We start from the raw sequence: 16509 nt of genomic DNA on the forward strand, positions 1-16509 counted from the left end.
GATTCACACAAGTATACTCTGAACGAGGCCCAGATGTCTTTAGGCTTACATGGTCTCGGTAGCGACAGTACATATTGTTCTTCACATTCATTGACCTGAGCCAATTCCTTAAGAAAGTGATTTACACATGGTGCGTATGCACTCTTTCAATGCTGCAGTATACATTTTTTAGCTACTATGCATGCTACATTAAATAAACGTCTTGTCACCTCCGAGATTTTCCCAATATCTCCGAATAAGTATTTTTGGGGCGTCAGGTCTGCCGGGATCTGTGTGATGTCCATAAGGATGGATGCTACTTCACCCCAGAACCCGTATATGGGTGGACAACAACAATACATATGGAATGAATCAGCATGGTCGCTTCCACATTTCAGACAACTGGCCGGGCCATCACAAATGAACTTAGCTACCTTCTCAGGTGTATAGTGTAACTTATTTAATACCTTGAATTGGATCTGGCGTAGGCCTGCGTTCATGGACACCCTTTTGGTTAAATCACAGTATTTTTCCCCTGCCTTGTCTGAGATGGTGATTCCTAGATCAGCTTCCCATGAGACCTTGATCCTATTGGTCGTAGGCATACTTGCCTGCACAACTGCGTATAGCCCCGAGACACTAACCCTCTCCTGTATAGACAGTTTGGCAAGGCATGGGTGGACAGGTGGTTCATCTGGAAATAGAGGCCATCTGGCCTTAAAGGCCACATGCATTCGGTGATATTGTAGTATCTTCAGTTGATCCCTCCCCATTCCAACTTTAAATTCCTCTAGTGTTATGAATTTACCATTGGGGTATATATCTTTTAGTTTGAATTCATCCTCCGGATCCCAGTTTTTTTGGACATCCGGGTCATAAAATGGTGTTATACCGGGGAAGTTCCAGAAGGGAGCTTCCGACTAATAGGGAGTCTCCAAACCCAACCTGCGGAAGATTCTAGACCATGCATGCACTGTTATGCTAACTGGGTAGAATGGACAGTCGTCTTTATATTTCTTATTAAAGATTATGGAACGTAAGTCGGTTGGGCGTACAGCATGTCTTTCAATACCAACATGGGGGGAGGTGTTCTGTTCATCATACCAGTATCTGATAAATTGGGCCTGTGCCACTAGGTAATATCATTCAAAGTCTGTGGCCGCTATGCCCCCTTTATTGTAGGGTTCCACCATTTTTTCCCACTTCATTCTGGCTGCGCCCTCTCCCCACACAAACTCTACCGCCAAGGAACAAAGGGTCGTGAATAACTGTGCCCCCGGCCACAGTGGGATATTAGTGAATATATATAGTAATTTTGGTAATATTACCATCTTCAATATGGCCACTCGGCCAATAAGTGAAATAGGGAGTTTTGTCCATAAATGAAGCTTGGTGGATATACTACCCAGGAGGTGTTCATGATTGTCAGTGTGGAGGGTGGCGCTGCCACCGGACACTATAATTCCCAGATATCTTATTTTACTTGGGGACCATTGCAGCCCATATTTGTTGGCCGGGCATCTCGTGGCAGGGGTCAGGGGAAATATTTCAGATTTAGATCTGTTGGTTTTATAGCCAGAATATTCGGCAAACTCCTGGATGGTCTCGATCGCCGGGCCTAAGTGTATATCCAGCTCGCGGATATATAACAATGTGTCATCTGCGTATAGAGATATGGAGTGGGTCAGGCCGGCCATTGTGATACCTCTCTGTCCCTGGTGTTCCCTGATCGCCGCCACCACTGGTTCAATTGTGAGGGCAAATAGTATTGGGGAGAAAGGGCATCCCTGTCAAGGGCAGAGTAGTAGAGTGGAGAGTGGAGAGTAGTGGAGTAGAGAGTAGCAAAGTGGAGAGGTCAGAGTAGTAGAGTGGAGAATAGTAGCAGAGAGCGAAGGAGGATGGCAGTGATAAGGGAACATCGGAGGGATAGCGATAATATAGTAAAAGGAGAGTTGGTGGAAGGGAGGGGAGAGAGTAGAAGAAAGGGAAAGAAAGAATCAAACATCAGGGTGAGGAATACAAGAGGATGCAAGGGAAGGACGGAGGGAGACCTGAGGGTTTGGATGGCACGTTTCCTTGGTAACATTCTGATTATGGGACTCAGGTTGGGATCCTCGTGAATTGATCCCAGAGTAAGTAAGATGCAAAAGGCGTTTGCCATTACGCCATCACGACCAGCCAGTCAGCTGCTCCACAGTTGGGGTTCATGATCTATAGTGACCATCTTGGGGTTTAGGGACACCTGTGGTAGGGGGAACTACACAAGGGAATCAAGAGAAAGAGGGATGGTCCAGAAGGAGCCCCATTCCCAGTATTTCAATAAAAACCCTTGAACTATCTTCTAGCTTTGGTGTGTTCTTGAGGACAAACACCTAGCAATGTGTGTATATTTATGCCATCTTCTACCTTTCTTGTGCAACCACATATGTTAACACCTGTTAACAGCCTGCAACCTATCAAAACCTGATACTTTGTCTTGTTTCTTTTCATTTAGCAAGGAAAGGACACCCCAGCTTTTGAAGCCACAATGTTTGTCATATGGACAACAGTTGAACAGCAAGTGAATTACAAAGTATGCTTGAATTCCTGGAGGAAAAACACAGAAGGGAACATTTTCCAACAACAGACCACCAGTAGGTTTAAGGACGGCACCGTTTCCAGGAGGATAATTCCAATCCACAAGAATAAAAACATGAACGAAGTCAACAGGTGAAGAAGTCCCAGAGAGCCATCAAGGCAGCAGTGTAACAGTGAGAACGGAAGCCACAGGAAGGGAAGGGGGCAATCAGGGAAGCGAACATACTAAGTATCAGGAGTGAGCCAAGATGCTTGCGTGTTGCAACACAATGATCAGGTATAGAGGACCTTGGAAAATAGCTCAGGGCAGCGTGGTTCGAATCCAAGCTCTGTGCTTAGAGACTAGTATCCAATACTAAGTGAGTTATAACATATTAATTAATTAATGGTGTTTTTTCTTTTGTAATGATGCTACCCTTCCTCTGTTGACCTGGAAAATATGACCCGCCATGTTGGGAAGGCTTGTCTGCACGTTTCCACCATCTTGGAGTGGTCCCAGGCGGTCCCCAAACATCAGCAATTCTTCACCGTCCTCCTGGCAGTGCCTTTGGCAAAGTAATATCTATTCATGAAGCCTTGCATGCAGCTCCCATATTCTTGTATGCCACAAAGCTGTAAGCATTAAAGGATCCAGACCCTGGTCCGTATTCATCACCGGGCCCCAAGGAACACCTTATGAGTCTTGACAGACAGTTGTGATGGGATCCTGTGAACAAAACTGCAACAAGGCTCCACCAGCAAGGGCAAAGGACAGGGGTGGACTGGGAAATCATTTTCAAAGGGGCACCATATTGCAGGTTTTCACCAAGCCCATCCCTTTTTCTATGGAAACATTTGGAAAGACAATTGGTTACCACAAAAAAGAGGCCCAGGGTGCAGAGGCCTACTGGAACATCTCCAGAGTTTCCTATAGGCCAGTCCACCCCAGGTAAAGGTTTGGGAAACCAACCTGAAATAACAAAGTAATGGTGCAGAGGTGGAGATGGCCAACACCGCTTCAGTGAAGTCTGAAGTTCTTAGTGTATCGATGGGTGCCCCAGAGTAGCTCACATTAAATTTGACCGCCGTCCACCTTGAGTGAGGGGTATAAGGAACTCTAGGAACCTCCTGTAAATTAAACAAATAATGAAGATGCAATAACGCTTAACAAATAATCTCAAATAAAAATAAAACGCATGTAACATATAGTTTTGATTAAGAACACCGTTAGAATGTGTTTTCAGCTTTTATGATCATTCTGGTCACCACAGTACAATGGCAATAAACCCTCAACTAACACTTTCAAAACGTATATATGTCGTAAAGTGTAAACTTTCCCAGTATTAAATTACACAAATATATACACATAGAATAACCCATACATATTGAGATAATCAGCTATGAATAAGGCTGGTGGAAAATGGCAATTAAATTGAACTGTAAATATGTCAATGAATTAACAGGGTGGTACTGCAAATAGCACATTGAATATTACAAAGAGTCACTCCCTTTCCTCCCCTGGTGTCAATTTATATGGACGTTCATAGGGCTGTCCTTTTTTCTAGAAATGTCCAAATAACCCATCTCTGGGTTTGTATTTAAGTGAATTGGATTTCGATGGTCGCATTTTTAATGAATGCTGCAGCTTCCCTTAACAACAACAAATTCCCTACCTCTGATGGAAGGAAAAACGAACCTACGCTGAAAAAAATGCCTCAATCCCAGTCGCTTGCACTCTGATAGGGTAACACAAAACCTAAAGGGGCTCCCAGAAAATAAATAATGGCTGCTAACTTGCATCTTAATGAAACCTCTAAAGACTACCGTTCCCCTCGGCTCTTGTGTGAATCTGATGCTTGTGCCGCGCCTGCAAAAAGTTTCAGTTAGGGGCAGCGTGAACGGGCAGTTTTTGCTTAGCTGCTGTAGTGGGCAGCATTTCTTTTTTGATACCCCCTGCTGCCGAAGGGAACAAAATCGCCGGTGTAGAGTGTCTTGCTGAAGATGGAGGTCGGGGCTACTTCTTTCCTTCAGCCTTTCTTCTGCACCCTGATGTCCCTTACGTTTAGGAACACAGGATGCCTTCTGGTCAATGTGGCCAGTCCTCTGATGGTGGAGGTCCTTTATTTTCTAAATTTCTCTATCTCTTATCCTCGTGGTAATCCTGAAAATTGCTCAAAATGATATTGGGGAGAGGGGAAATAGTGCCAGAAGGCAGGGACGTTTTTATGGGAGGGAAAAAGGGGCACTTGCCCAGGGCCCCCACCTTGGAGGGGGCCCCGCAAGGCTGCCTGATCTAAAGAAGTAAGATTCCTTTGTTCACCAGACTTAAATAGCACACACAAGGATATTGTATTGCATGGTGCTGAGGCTCTAAACCTATTGCCTATCTGTTTTGGAAAGTACATTTTACTTCAATCAATTTACCATGTGATGCTTTCTGTGTTCACTGTGGCATACATAGTTTGTGTGTTCCTTGCGGCACAACTCCTGCAGAATTCTTTCCTTCCCGTGGAATAGCCACGTCTGAAATGCATACTGGTAAATTGAGTGCCACAATGGTTCAGAAGTTAGCTCAGTGTGTTAAGCACTCATTGCAGTGATATGTGTTCCCATGCAAGATTAGAATAGCACATTCCTGTAAGGCTGGCTGATCCTTTCCTAAGTCTGAAGTTTATAAACCTGCCTTTTTATGTACTTGGTCTTGCAGCACAACAGGTGCTATTATCAGCAATATACCTGCACCAGATAGGGGTTGCCATAAAAGCGAACATGTCATCCTTATGATGAAGGTCTAGAAATTGGTTTGTTCAGATGGGGTGTTGTAAAACCTAGGCAATCGCCTCCAACGATGAGCATAAACTGTTAGTCCAAGAGATGAATAAGTCTCTGAATTCGGAACCAAAGCATTCATGCTTGTATCCTGGATTTGCCAGCAGACAATACAGTGATCCTGATCAGTCATCATATATCTCGTACATTACTGTACTGTCTCCTGTGAAGTTTGCCTTGTTGCATGCTGGTGGCATCGTTTAGCCCATTACTTCATTTTTCTTCTTATGTAGGCTGTTTGAGTGGAAGGTGTGGTAGACAGAAGGGAGCAGACCAGATGGTGACGGGCTCAGGCAACCATATTTTAAAGTCTGCTCGTTTGACACAAAAAAACGCTTTGCATGTTTGTAAAAGCCAAAGGTTTTTCTGCACGTTTATAAATGACAATTTGACAAGCCAGTGTTTTGGAAGTATGTAAATCTTTAAAATACAAAAGACCAACCCAGATTAAATCTGTTAAATCACACTGTTTGGTATGCTGGTACTTATATACGTCTTTTGATGATGAAGAGACTGACGCTAGAATCATTCTGTGTTACACCCTTCCATGATATTTTGTTTTTTAAAATGGGCATGTTTGGTAATGTGCTGTGTGTACCTTCCAAGGCTGTTTTATAAAATGAGATTATTTTAGTTCATGGTGAGAACTGGTAACAAAAGTGTTCAAATGCAGAAATTGCAGAGTTGGCACAAATCCCAGCTTCACCCCTTAACCAATGTGTGATCCTGGGCATCTCATTTAATCTTGTATTGCCTAACCTCTCAAAATTGTCAGTTCCTAAACTTTCACTGGCTGTAGTGTTGCTTCCACTATAACAGTGAGCAGTGATATATTGCACACCCCAGGCACTTGTTCCTTTGATATCTAATGGCAACACTATTTGAAAACTATGTCCCACTTCTAATCTCAGTCTGTCTGGATACAAACACCTTCCTGGTAGCTTCTAATCTGCATCCACTATCCATGCTATGGTACGTGTAGCTTTCTCCTTCCTACCGATTGGTCTGCTCTATCCATGCTTGAGCACGTTTGCATTCTGTGAGGCAGCAAATGTGAGATCTCTGTCTATTCTACGTTACATGTACCTTTTACATACAGTCCTGCATTAATACTACAGGCTGCTTACCTTCCTGGATTCTATTGATATTAAGTCTTCTGTATCTATGCTAGAACAGAAGTAACCTCTTCGTAGACTGATTAACAAGTAGCATATGAAGGCCAACATTATCAGTCTGATTAGAGCAAGAATGCGGCAGGGGGGCGCGCGTCAGATATTCTTGATCACTTAATTCCTTTGGTGGAGGGGGGCCCCAAAGAAGTCCGTGCCCAGGGCCCCAAAAGTGCTTAAGATGGCCCTGCCAGAAGGGACGTTAGAAAGTTTGGGGTGGGCTGGGAGCCTGTGTGTGGCAGGACGTTTTTGTCTTACAGAGGGATCCTACAAAATCTTGCAGGTTCCTCAGGGTAATGTCACAAGACACTCTCAGAAAGAAATGTGTCACATGAAACGGAGAGTGAAAGCGGGTAATGGCACAGGGGTGAGGAGGATTTTCACAAAGGGGGGACTGTGGGGTCCAAGAAAGGAGGAGGGGGCACATGGTGAGCAACAGTGGGGATGGGGAAGAGTTTTAAATTGTCAAACATTTTCCCATTACTGAGCAAATTGGCATGAGCTGCATTACCGCGCGAATCAGCACATGCTGCCTCACTGCAGGAATGACTACACTGGATGATCATCATGGGAATAGAAGATGGCATCGATCTAACCATGGATTGCTAGGATGATAATTTATCACTGGAATAAAATGTGGGGGAAAAAGGAGGTCCAAGACCAACGTCCTATGGGCCTATAGTTCTTGCCCCAAGCGTTTTGAGCAAATCAATGAAATATTTATAGTAACCGTATCCAGTGGGCCGAGAGGAACATATTGCCTCATTTTTGCAACCTGGACAGAGAACATGGCCAAATGCAGTGTCCATTGGCAATGGTTGCAGGGCATAGCCGGTGTTAACTGGTTACTTCCTAGGAAGGGTGATATGGGCAACAGCTGGTAGATCAGGACCACTGACCATGGCCAGTGACCTTTCCTCTTATTTTATAATTGGAGCAACATGTACAGTGGCCACAGCCAAAGGCCATTGCCAGTGGGCCCTGAAGAAGATATAGCAGGACAAAACCCTTGACATTTTGTCAAAAAACATTAGTTAGGAGAGAGTTGATATGATGTGATTATTTCACAACAAAACCCTTTAAACCCAGCAAACGTGGAAATTGATGACCATCTTAACTCGAAGAATACCCCACTGGCAGTATGGTAACAGTATAAAGGCATACTATAGCAACTGTGAGACCTGAAGACACAGCAGTATCACCAAGTGGCACAGTCCAGTAGGCAAGTGACGCCCCACTGACACAAACACAACTGACACCATTTGGTCTGGTTGCAGCTACTCAGGATGTCCTGTGACATATCTACAGGTGCAAGACACTGGACCCTGGTTGGGTTCTCTTCAGCTGCCATTGTGGGCTGCATAGGTGCCTTGTCCATTCCCTTTCCCTTATTCTCTTAGCCCCCACTGCACAAATCACCAGTCTTTCTCACAGTTGCTATGCTGGCCATGGGAGTCGTCGTGGTGGTACTGCATGACTTGCAGCATTGTTCACAGGTTTTTGAAAGCTGGACGTCTCCTCCTGAGTGACCTCTTTGTGTAAAACGATGGGGAGAACGGTTCAGTAACATAGGTGGGATTGTTGAGATGATGCATGCACAAACCCTCCAGTTAATGTCTGATGATGGATACATGCACATGCCGCTTTCCTTGAACATCAGAGATACAGCATCACTTGCACACGGGAGCCCGAGTACACGTTGTGGCCATGCACGTCTGGGGTCCATTGTGTGTGGAGGAGGATGATATGGCACGTTGAGCATGCCTGTGTGCCACTGACGTGTATGCTGCTTTCGGGTGGGTGAGATTAAACGTCAATCCCAATCAAAGGGCCTCTATTGGTGAGTCAGTGCTAGGAATTAGGATTCATTAGTTTGATCGTTGGGATATGCCCACCTACAAGTATGTTAGGCTGCATCCGCATGCACACCTGGCCCACAGTTAACTTGGCTGTATTTGGCAAGCAACATACCAAATACTACCCACAGTTATTTGTGCTTACCTGCCACCATCCGTGATCTAGCATCCACCTCAGCATCTCCAGGCCCAATCACTCCTGGCATGTCCACCACAGGTGCTTCCTTAACCTTCTCAGGGTTCAAAATGGGTAATGAACACCCCCCCCCTCCTTTGCTCCTTCCGCCTTATGATGCATTCCTGGGGAAGTTCTGCAAGTATGGCACATACACATCGGGCCTCATTATAAGTTTGTCGGTCTGGTAGTAACAGTGTCGGTAAGCTACCAGCACCATTACTACCGGACCGGCAAACTACAAGTTCTGCTCATTGGTGCCTTTTCTCCCGCCAGGTCAGACCTGGGAGGCGGAACATCACCCGCGAGCAGAGCACGTCGGATGCACCTGCACCATTCACGAATAAGATACCGGCGGCAGCGGTGCAGGTTTTACCGGAACGGCTACCGCCAGTATCATAATGAGGGCCATCGTTTTGAGTCATCCCATCTCTTCCGGTACTTGTTTGATCTCCTCTGCATAACTCAGTCCTGGACCTGATCCCAGAGTTGGGCATGCTTGCTCTGAGCTGCTTTTCCATAAGGTAGACAACAAGCCGGCAGGGGTTGGGGGGTGAAGGGGGGCTCTTTGGCTACCTTATCTGCCAAAACTGTGAGCCTTCTGCTCAGTGAACATGGGTGGCTGCAGCCTCCTCTCTGCCCCTTTGACACCTGCTTCCTCCTGGGAATCCTGTGTGCCACTTCACATGGGTGGATGGCATTTTCCTGACAGGATGTTCCGTGGATTGGGCTACCAGTAGTCGGTGCACGTAATGTTGTAAAGTGCAATGGTGTTTTTTTTCCTGCAACCAATAAACTGTTCCCTCATGCAAGGACGCATTTCTGGTCACTTTGCCTGTGGTATCTATTATTTAATGCATGCAATACTTGCCATTACCGCAGGCATGGCAGTAAGGGCTTACTTATGCGGTGTGCCTGTTTCTGCCGTATACAGTGCATATTCTGTGCGATTTTACCGAGTGCTTTAGCAACATTCTCCAAATGAAGCCCTTAATGTCATTACCAATGATGCCCTTGTGTATCAAAGATTGAGGAAACTCCTTCTAAGGTATTATTCTGTGATGTGATTTCTGATGCTGTCAATGCATATGCAAATGTGGAGGTCTGCTTATCTTTTGTGGCGCCTGGTCTTCTGAAACAAATCGCAGGGCAGGCCCTGGAGAGACATATAACTGGTAAGTGCTCTCTGTTTGCATGAGTCCTGCAGTCCTGCTTTTTTTTGTACTGTATTAAAATGTCTTTGTCACGACTGTTACCATAAAAGTGGATACGGGAGAAAAAGGAGTGCTAACGAAACACTACAGACCCTCACATATAACAAACTGCTTCTAATTTGAATCCGCATTTAGGGCCCGATTCATTGCATTTTCAGCAAGGTGCAAAGTCACTTTGCATTGCTGCAAAGTCACTTTGCACTGCCAACACACACCCTGATTCATGCAACTGTGCAGAATGTATTTGTGCAGTGCAAAGTCAGTGCAAAGTCATTTTTGCAGTACAAATTGACTTTTCACTGGCTTTGCTCTGCAGGAATTCACTTTGCACAGTTCAATGAATCAGGGTGTGTGTTGGCAGTGCAAAGTGACTTTGCATAAGTGTAAAGTGACTTTGCACTGTGGTAAAAATTCCATGGATCGGGCAGTTAGTGTCATGCTATATCAATCTGTGCCTTTGGCCCCCATAGATCTAGTGGACAGTTAAGAGAAGAGACATGCATCCATTTCAGTGTCTGAAGCAGAATTCTGGTTCTAAATGAGACTGTATTACTTGTGGTTTTTTATTAGTCTTGACTTGCCTACATGTAACAAACATTGGACTGTTCTGAGGCCGACCTACTCTTTGGGAAGAGTTTGGATACCGCTGGTCTGACGTCATGTTTTTTGTTGTTGATCTGTCTGTTTATTTACCTAGTACAGCTTTGCAACCATTATTCTCTTGCTCTCCTAATTCGTGTTTCTTTTGTGTCATGTCCACATCTCATTCTTGATATTTGTCATTATTTCTTATTTTTCTCTCCGCTGACTCTTGTTCATCATGTTGCATCCTTGTGTCTTTGCAAACAGATGGAGACATGGGCCCTCATTACGACCCTGGCGTTGGACCATGGTGCTAACAGCACCATGGTCCATGCCGGTAACTTACCGACTCCGCCATGGCGGAATGGGGAATTACCGCCCCATTCCGAGGTTGGCGGGGCGGTAATTTCCCATGCTGCCATGGCCCTTCCCCATTCCCATTTTTGCCCCATAGGGCTCAATGGGAATGGGGAAGGCGCTAAGAACGGTGCCGCAAATTGCGGCACCGTACTTAGCACCAAGGTCTGTTTGCGGGTTGGATTTTAACGCCTGCAAAAAGCAGGCGTTAAAATCGCCAACCCGCAAAGGGACCTCGTAATCAGGCGTTAAGGGGTTAACGGCGCCGCCACCTTTTGCGGCGCCGTTAACCCCTTAACGCCAGGGTTGTAATGAGGGCCATGAACTTTGTACCTCATTGTCGTTCGGCCTGGTACAGCTTAGGGGTGTCGACGCTATACTTCGTCCTTGTGCTGATGAGCTGTTCAGTGCATGAAAGCGTCCACGCTTCTTCAGGTTTATGACATAATATCGTCTGATCTTGGCTGCTGCTGTTTCCTTCTCAAGAACGTTGTTATTTAACATATCTATTACCCTCTCCCAACCTATGTGGACTACATCTCCGGACAACCCACAGGAAATCATTGTTCCATGTTGCAAGAGACTGTTATCTTGGTATAGGACTAAATTACCGAATCTAAAAGTCCGACCCCACCAAAAAAACACACACCACGAAAGGTTCTAACTACCAAAAGTTTGAACGTTTCATGGTATGTGTTAAGGTGTTTCGGTATGGGGTTAGGGGGATGTCCTCCGCAACACCCCACTCACTACAGTGAGCGGAGGTTACGGGTTACACCCCTCGAGCCCCACACCAGAAGAAAAAAGCCAGGGGCTGCGGGGGTGTCCTCCACAACATCCCGCTCACTATAATCAACAGTATACTATACAGTATAGTGAGTGGAATTGCGGGGGACACCCGGATGCTCACCTGAGCAAAAGTAAAAAAAAAAATAAGAAAAATTTTGAAAGGACCCTGCGCGTCGGTTCCCGATCACGGAAGTGAAAGGGAACCGGCGCTGCAGGGACACACCGCGTCTGAAGGAAAGGTAAGTACGGGTATGGGGGTCCAGTGTGGGTGTGATAGTTGTGTTAGGGGTGTGAGTGGGCGTCTGACTGAGGGTGTGTGTGAAGGTGTGTGTTTGAATCTGCATGATTTGTAATCGAAATGTTCGCATGGGAAATGTACAAACGTTTTGTATTGTGTACATTTCCCATGCAAAGTTTTCCGTCACGGGAAAATGAGCCGCAGATAAATCACGCAGATCCGTTATCTTGAGGTAGTCCAACTTATCGGCAAATATAGGTACATATATCTTGGCCAGATCACCTTGTTTCAAAAATATATGAGGAAAAAATATAATTGAACTGTAAGTTTGCAGGATCTATGGCAGCTTGGTTTTGTGTGCAAGACTAACAGGATTGTGTTTTTAGATTGGATGAGTAAGGAATGTTGGTAAAATATATATAGTATATATACACTTATATATAAAGTATAAATAATGTATGTACAATATTATTGAACCTTTTCTATGTTTAGTTAAAACCCATTCTTGTGTTTCATAAAGAAGACTCCCAATGGTAATAATATCTTTTATAGAGATTCGTGTCAGTTTCGATAGACTTTTAAATGCTGTACCAATAGGTTTTATTATCACCCAATTTAATGATACTCAATAAGGTTTCGCCAAATATATCGAGGTGTTGAGTTGCCCCCTCTGGGGTTTGAAACTGTGATTGTCAAAAGGGAATGACTATTCTGGCGTTGGATAAACTTCCATTATACAAGCCTTGTGCAAACTGCGATTGCCAAACTGGGAATATAACGAGTCATGTCCTGGGTATGGCCCGGGAGGATTCATGCGAGGATGCCCATTTGATAAGCTCTGTGCTGTTTTTCCGGGCCTGACGCTAAGCAATGGCAGATCTGATGTCTCTGGAGCATGTGGGATGTATTTACCCATGCATCCGAGCCCTACCTCAAAACTGTGCAGTACTGACATGGAAAACCTCATGATGGCCAGAGCTTCCCAGAAAATGCACAGGGAAATGCATGAAGAATAGGCTGCCACTCATTTTTGCCGATGTTATGGGCACAGAAGGACACTGCCTAAAACCACCATTGGACTACCCGCACAGTAGTCTGAAACCATTGGGAATGGCAATGCTGATTGCCAAATGCAACCTAGAATTGTGGGGAATTCATTTTCTTAAATCCCAAAAATGGGTGCAGTACCAGTACTCACCACTATCCAAAAGCCGGCAGTTTAAAACCACCCTGTGTTTCTCTGAAGGCAAGCCAAAGTGCCTATTTCAAACATTGCAATATGTGCAAAATACTCACTGGACACCAGCAGACATTTGGTAGAATGGAGTGTTGTGTGCCTACAAAATCTGGGAAATGAAGAGCCCAGAACAATGCTTATAACAAAACTGGCTGAGCTGTGGAGTGCAGCAGTTTAAGTTGCACTGGATTTAAAGACACTAAAATCGAAAATGTTTAGATGAAATGAGGGACCTATGTTTGGTGTCACATGCCTTTGTAACTGTTGAAATGCCATAGTTTTGCACTTAGAATCAGCATTTTAGCTGCATATGTAAAAATGTTTAGTTTTATTTGAATGCAGGAACTGGGGAACAAAAAGTGACATTTTATCTGAAACCTGGCTTAAGGAACTGAATTCTGCCTGGCAACTACCCCCATCAGAAGGGAAACTTGAGTCACAGCTGTGTTCCCAGGCCATCTGCCCTTTTGCTGCTCACACAAAGGATATGCCATCTATCTGATAATTGAATTACCTGCTCTGCAGGAGAGTGAACAAAGCCCTCTTCACTCAGGCAAAGGTTTTTATTACCGCAGTCGTAAAATGTAGCTTCCTCTTGGCAGGAGCTGGGAGGGGCAATGCCTGTGAGAGCAAGCTGGCTTGGCAGAACTGGATTAACCAGAAATTCAACCTTGTGCTGAGGGTAAACCACACCCCTTTGGAGCCAGAACATAACTTTAAAAAGATGAATAACTCATAGAGCGGACATGTGAAAATTTTATAAATGACACCATAATTCTTGTGATTTTTCTGCCCACATTTTAAGAGGTTTTTCGACCCGGTGGCGTGTTCAGAGGGGTTTTAGCGGAAAAGTGGATATAACTCTAAATGTATGCATGTTAAAAATCTGAAACTTCATCAGTTAATGTCCCTACTCCCTGCACACATGTATGTAAAGTTGGGTCAATGTCAGAAATTGCAAAATCAGTTAAAAAGTGAAATATGTGCCATTTCTGAATGCAAGCTCCCAGGAAGAGCAGAGTTTGAACAGGGGATACCTCCTGTAATGCATGATGGGTGCATATGATTTTAAAACAATATGTACCTCTGCAAATATGTATTTATTTCAAATCTAGATTTGTGTGTAAGTTGACAGGAGGAGTGGACTTTCTGCAGGCTGTAAAATGACATCACTCTGACTCACAGTTCATTCCCCAATCAAATAAGAAATGGAAGTTTGACCAATTAGAAGCTGAGAGAGAGGTAGGGTCAGTGATGCTAGAACACACCCACATTCTAAACACATAAAAGCAGACAGACAGGACAGATAGGGACCTTCAAATTCCATCTGCAGCGGGACGCTCTGCCGGAAAAATCCATACTTTACCTCCATCAAACCTCCAGAGAGCCAAACTAGAGACTTCAATCTATCCAGAACTAGAGACCAGACCAGAGGGAGAAAGCAGTGCTGTACCCAGAGAGAAAGCAGTGCTGTGCCCAGAGAGAGACCCGAGCCCAGTCCAAAACCCTGACCAGATCCGTGACGAGGCCCATTTCACTCAAGAATATAGTGTGAGTACCTAGAAAACTGTGCAGATCCAATCTCCTAGTTAAAATAATATAATTCAATCCTATTTTAATCTAAGTAGAACTGTCTCCTAACTGTCACCTGTCATTTGTAAAGCTGTCACTTGTCATTTCCGAGTTGCAAGTTGCACGTGTCTTTTTGAACTTTAAAATTTCAAATCTGAAAAACGACCTTTATTTAATCGCTCATATCTCCGCAACCGTTTGTGCTAGAGACTTGCAGTAACTTTCATTTGGAAGATGAGATCATAGGCTTTCATAGGACCCCAAAACGATAGAGATAGTCCTTGTGGTTCTCCTGTAATAGCGCTCGGCGCATCCGCGAATTTTACCGCGATTTGCAAATTTCTTCACATGTAAAAACTGCTGCTGCTTGCCTTCCATTTGCCAGAAATTCGTTTAACCTGCTAACTATCCCTGCATCATTGCTAGTGTGAGCTGAGCTAATATTAACTAGATACCACTCACCCTGAACCTCTGACAGGGAATTAAAAGCATTTTTAGCATATTTTTAATTCATTGCCAGCACATATCAAAGCATTTGGGCCTGTGTTTTCAAAACTCCTATCTGTGTTTTCAAACTTCTGTAGTCTAAGCTTGCTGGGGTGAACTGAATCACATTTTATTGCATTTCTGAGAACTGTGTGTTTTCCTTCCATTTCCTTGCCTTGCATCAAGGGGGGGAGGGGATTGCCAGAGAAAAGTGATTACATTGTTTTGTTGAAATCATATTGAGTATTTCTATACTGCATTTCATTCATTCAACCTTGCATCCATTTGAACTCTATAAAGCAATTTGTACCACCTTCTTCTTTTGTTCCTATTCACCTGTGTGCTATCTTATCCATTTCATCTCAACTCCTTAGTAATTATAAAGAAGTGTGCTAGTGCCAGATTCTCTGTTGTTAATCTGTATCATATCAGATTAAGTGTGATATTCAATTATTAATTTATTATAAAGTGTCATATATATATCTATTGTTTAAATTATCAAATAAACCTTTTAAACTTGCAAAACAGAACTACTTCTTGGCTCAGTGGGGTCAGGGGGATTCCAAGAGAGGGGTGTTATATAGGGGTAGTCATCCAGAACGCATGAACTGGACATAAAGATATATCCATAAGGGTTTTCATTCAGTATTCTAGACTAGGCGTTAACTTAGCTGTAGTGCTGAATTGAATCCTCTTACAAGCACCACAGGGAGTAGTTTCGTTTAGGGGAATTGGTTGAGCATTCTGTGAGGAGTGGAGACCTCTCATGGTGCCTGAGCGCCAGAGTATGGTGGAGACATGACCTTCCTTTACCTTGGTGGCTTTGCCACTCTGCTGTGTTCCGATCTGGTTCCGTGCCCAGTCGGCCACCGGAGAGAGCACCTGTGGCGGACTGAGAGGGTCTTAGGCTGCTGCATAATTGCTGCCGGCAGAAGCTCCCTGTTAGCTACTAATGCTTAGGGCTGTAGAGTGTTGCCATTACTGAGTTCTGGACTGATCTATATGGGATGACTTAGCCCCATAGCGTGAGTGCTGCCGACATTATAACAGCTGGTGACTTTGGGGTCTTCATTGCCTCTGTTGGTGAGAGTGGGAATTCCTTGCTGCCTATGCCTCCTGTGGGGGTCTCTGCACCGGGAAGAAGTGAAATTGCTGATGGGCATCATTACCGCCGAGATCGGCTTCCTTAGTCGTGAGCCTTCTTTCCCTGGCCAGAGGTGCATGGGGGTGTATCCGAATGGCAAAGTAGGGAAAGCACCCTTGAATTAGCAACACAGCGACGATGCTACAAGGTCAGGATAAGCTAAAAAGGCCAATACTACGGAGGCTCAGGTGCAGAGCCCCCGAGATGAGGGGGAAGACATGTGCCGTGCAGCGACTAAATTGGATCTGGTAAACTTGCTATGGGAAATGAAACACAAGTTTCAAAACAGCATTGCCGATCTCACTTCCAAACTTACTTCACTGGAT

Source organism: Ambystoma mexicanum, chromosome 5q (assembly GCF_040938575.1).
Source record: "Ambystoma mexicanum isolate Mex_15411 chromosome 5q, UKY_AmexF1_1, whole genome shotgun sequence".
In the NCBI taxonomy this organism is placed as follows: Eukaryota; Metazoa; Chordata; class Amphibia; order Caudata; family Ambystomatidae; genus Ambystoma; species Ambystoma mexicanum.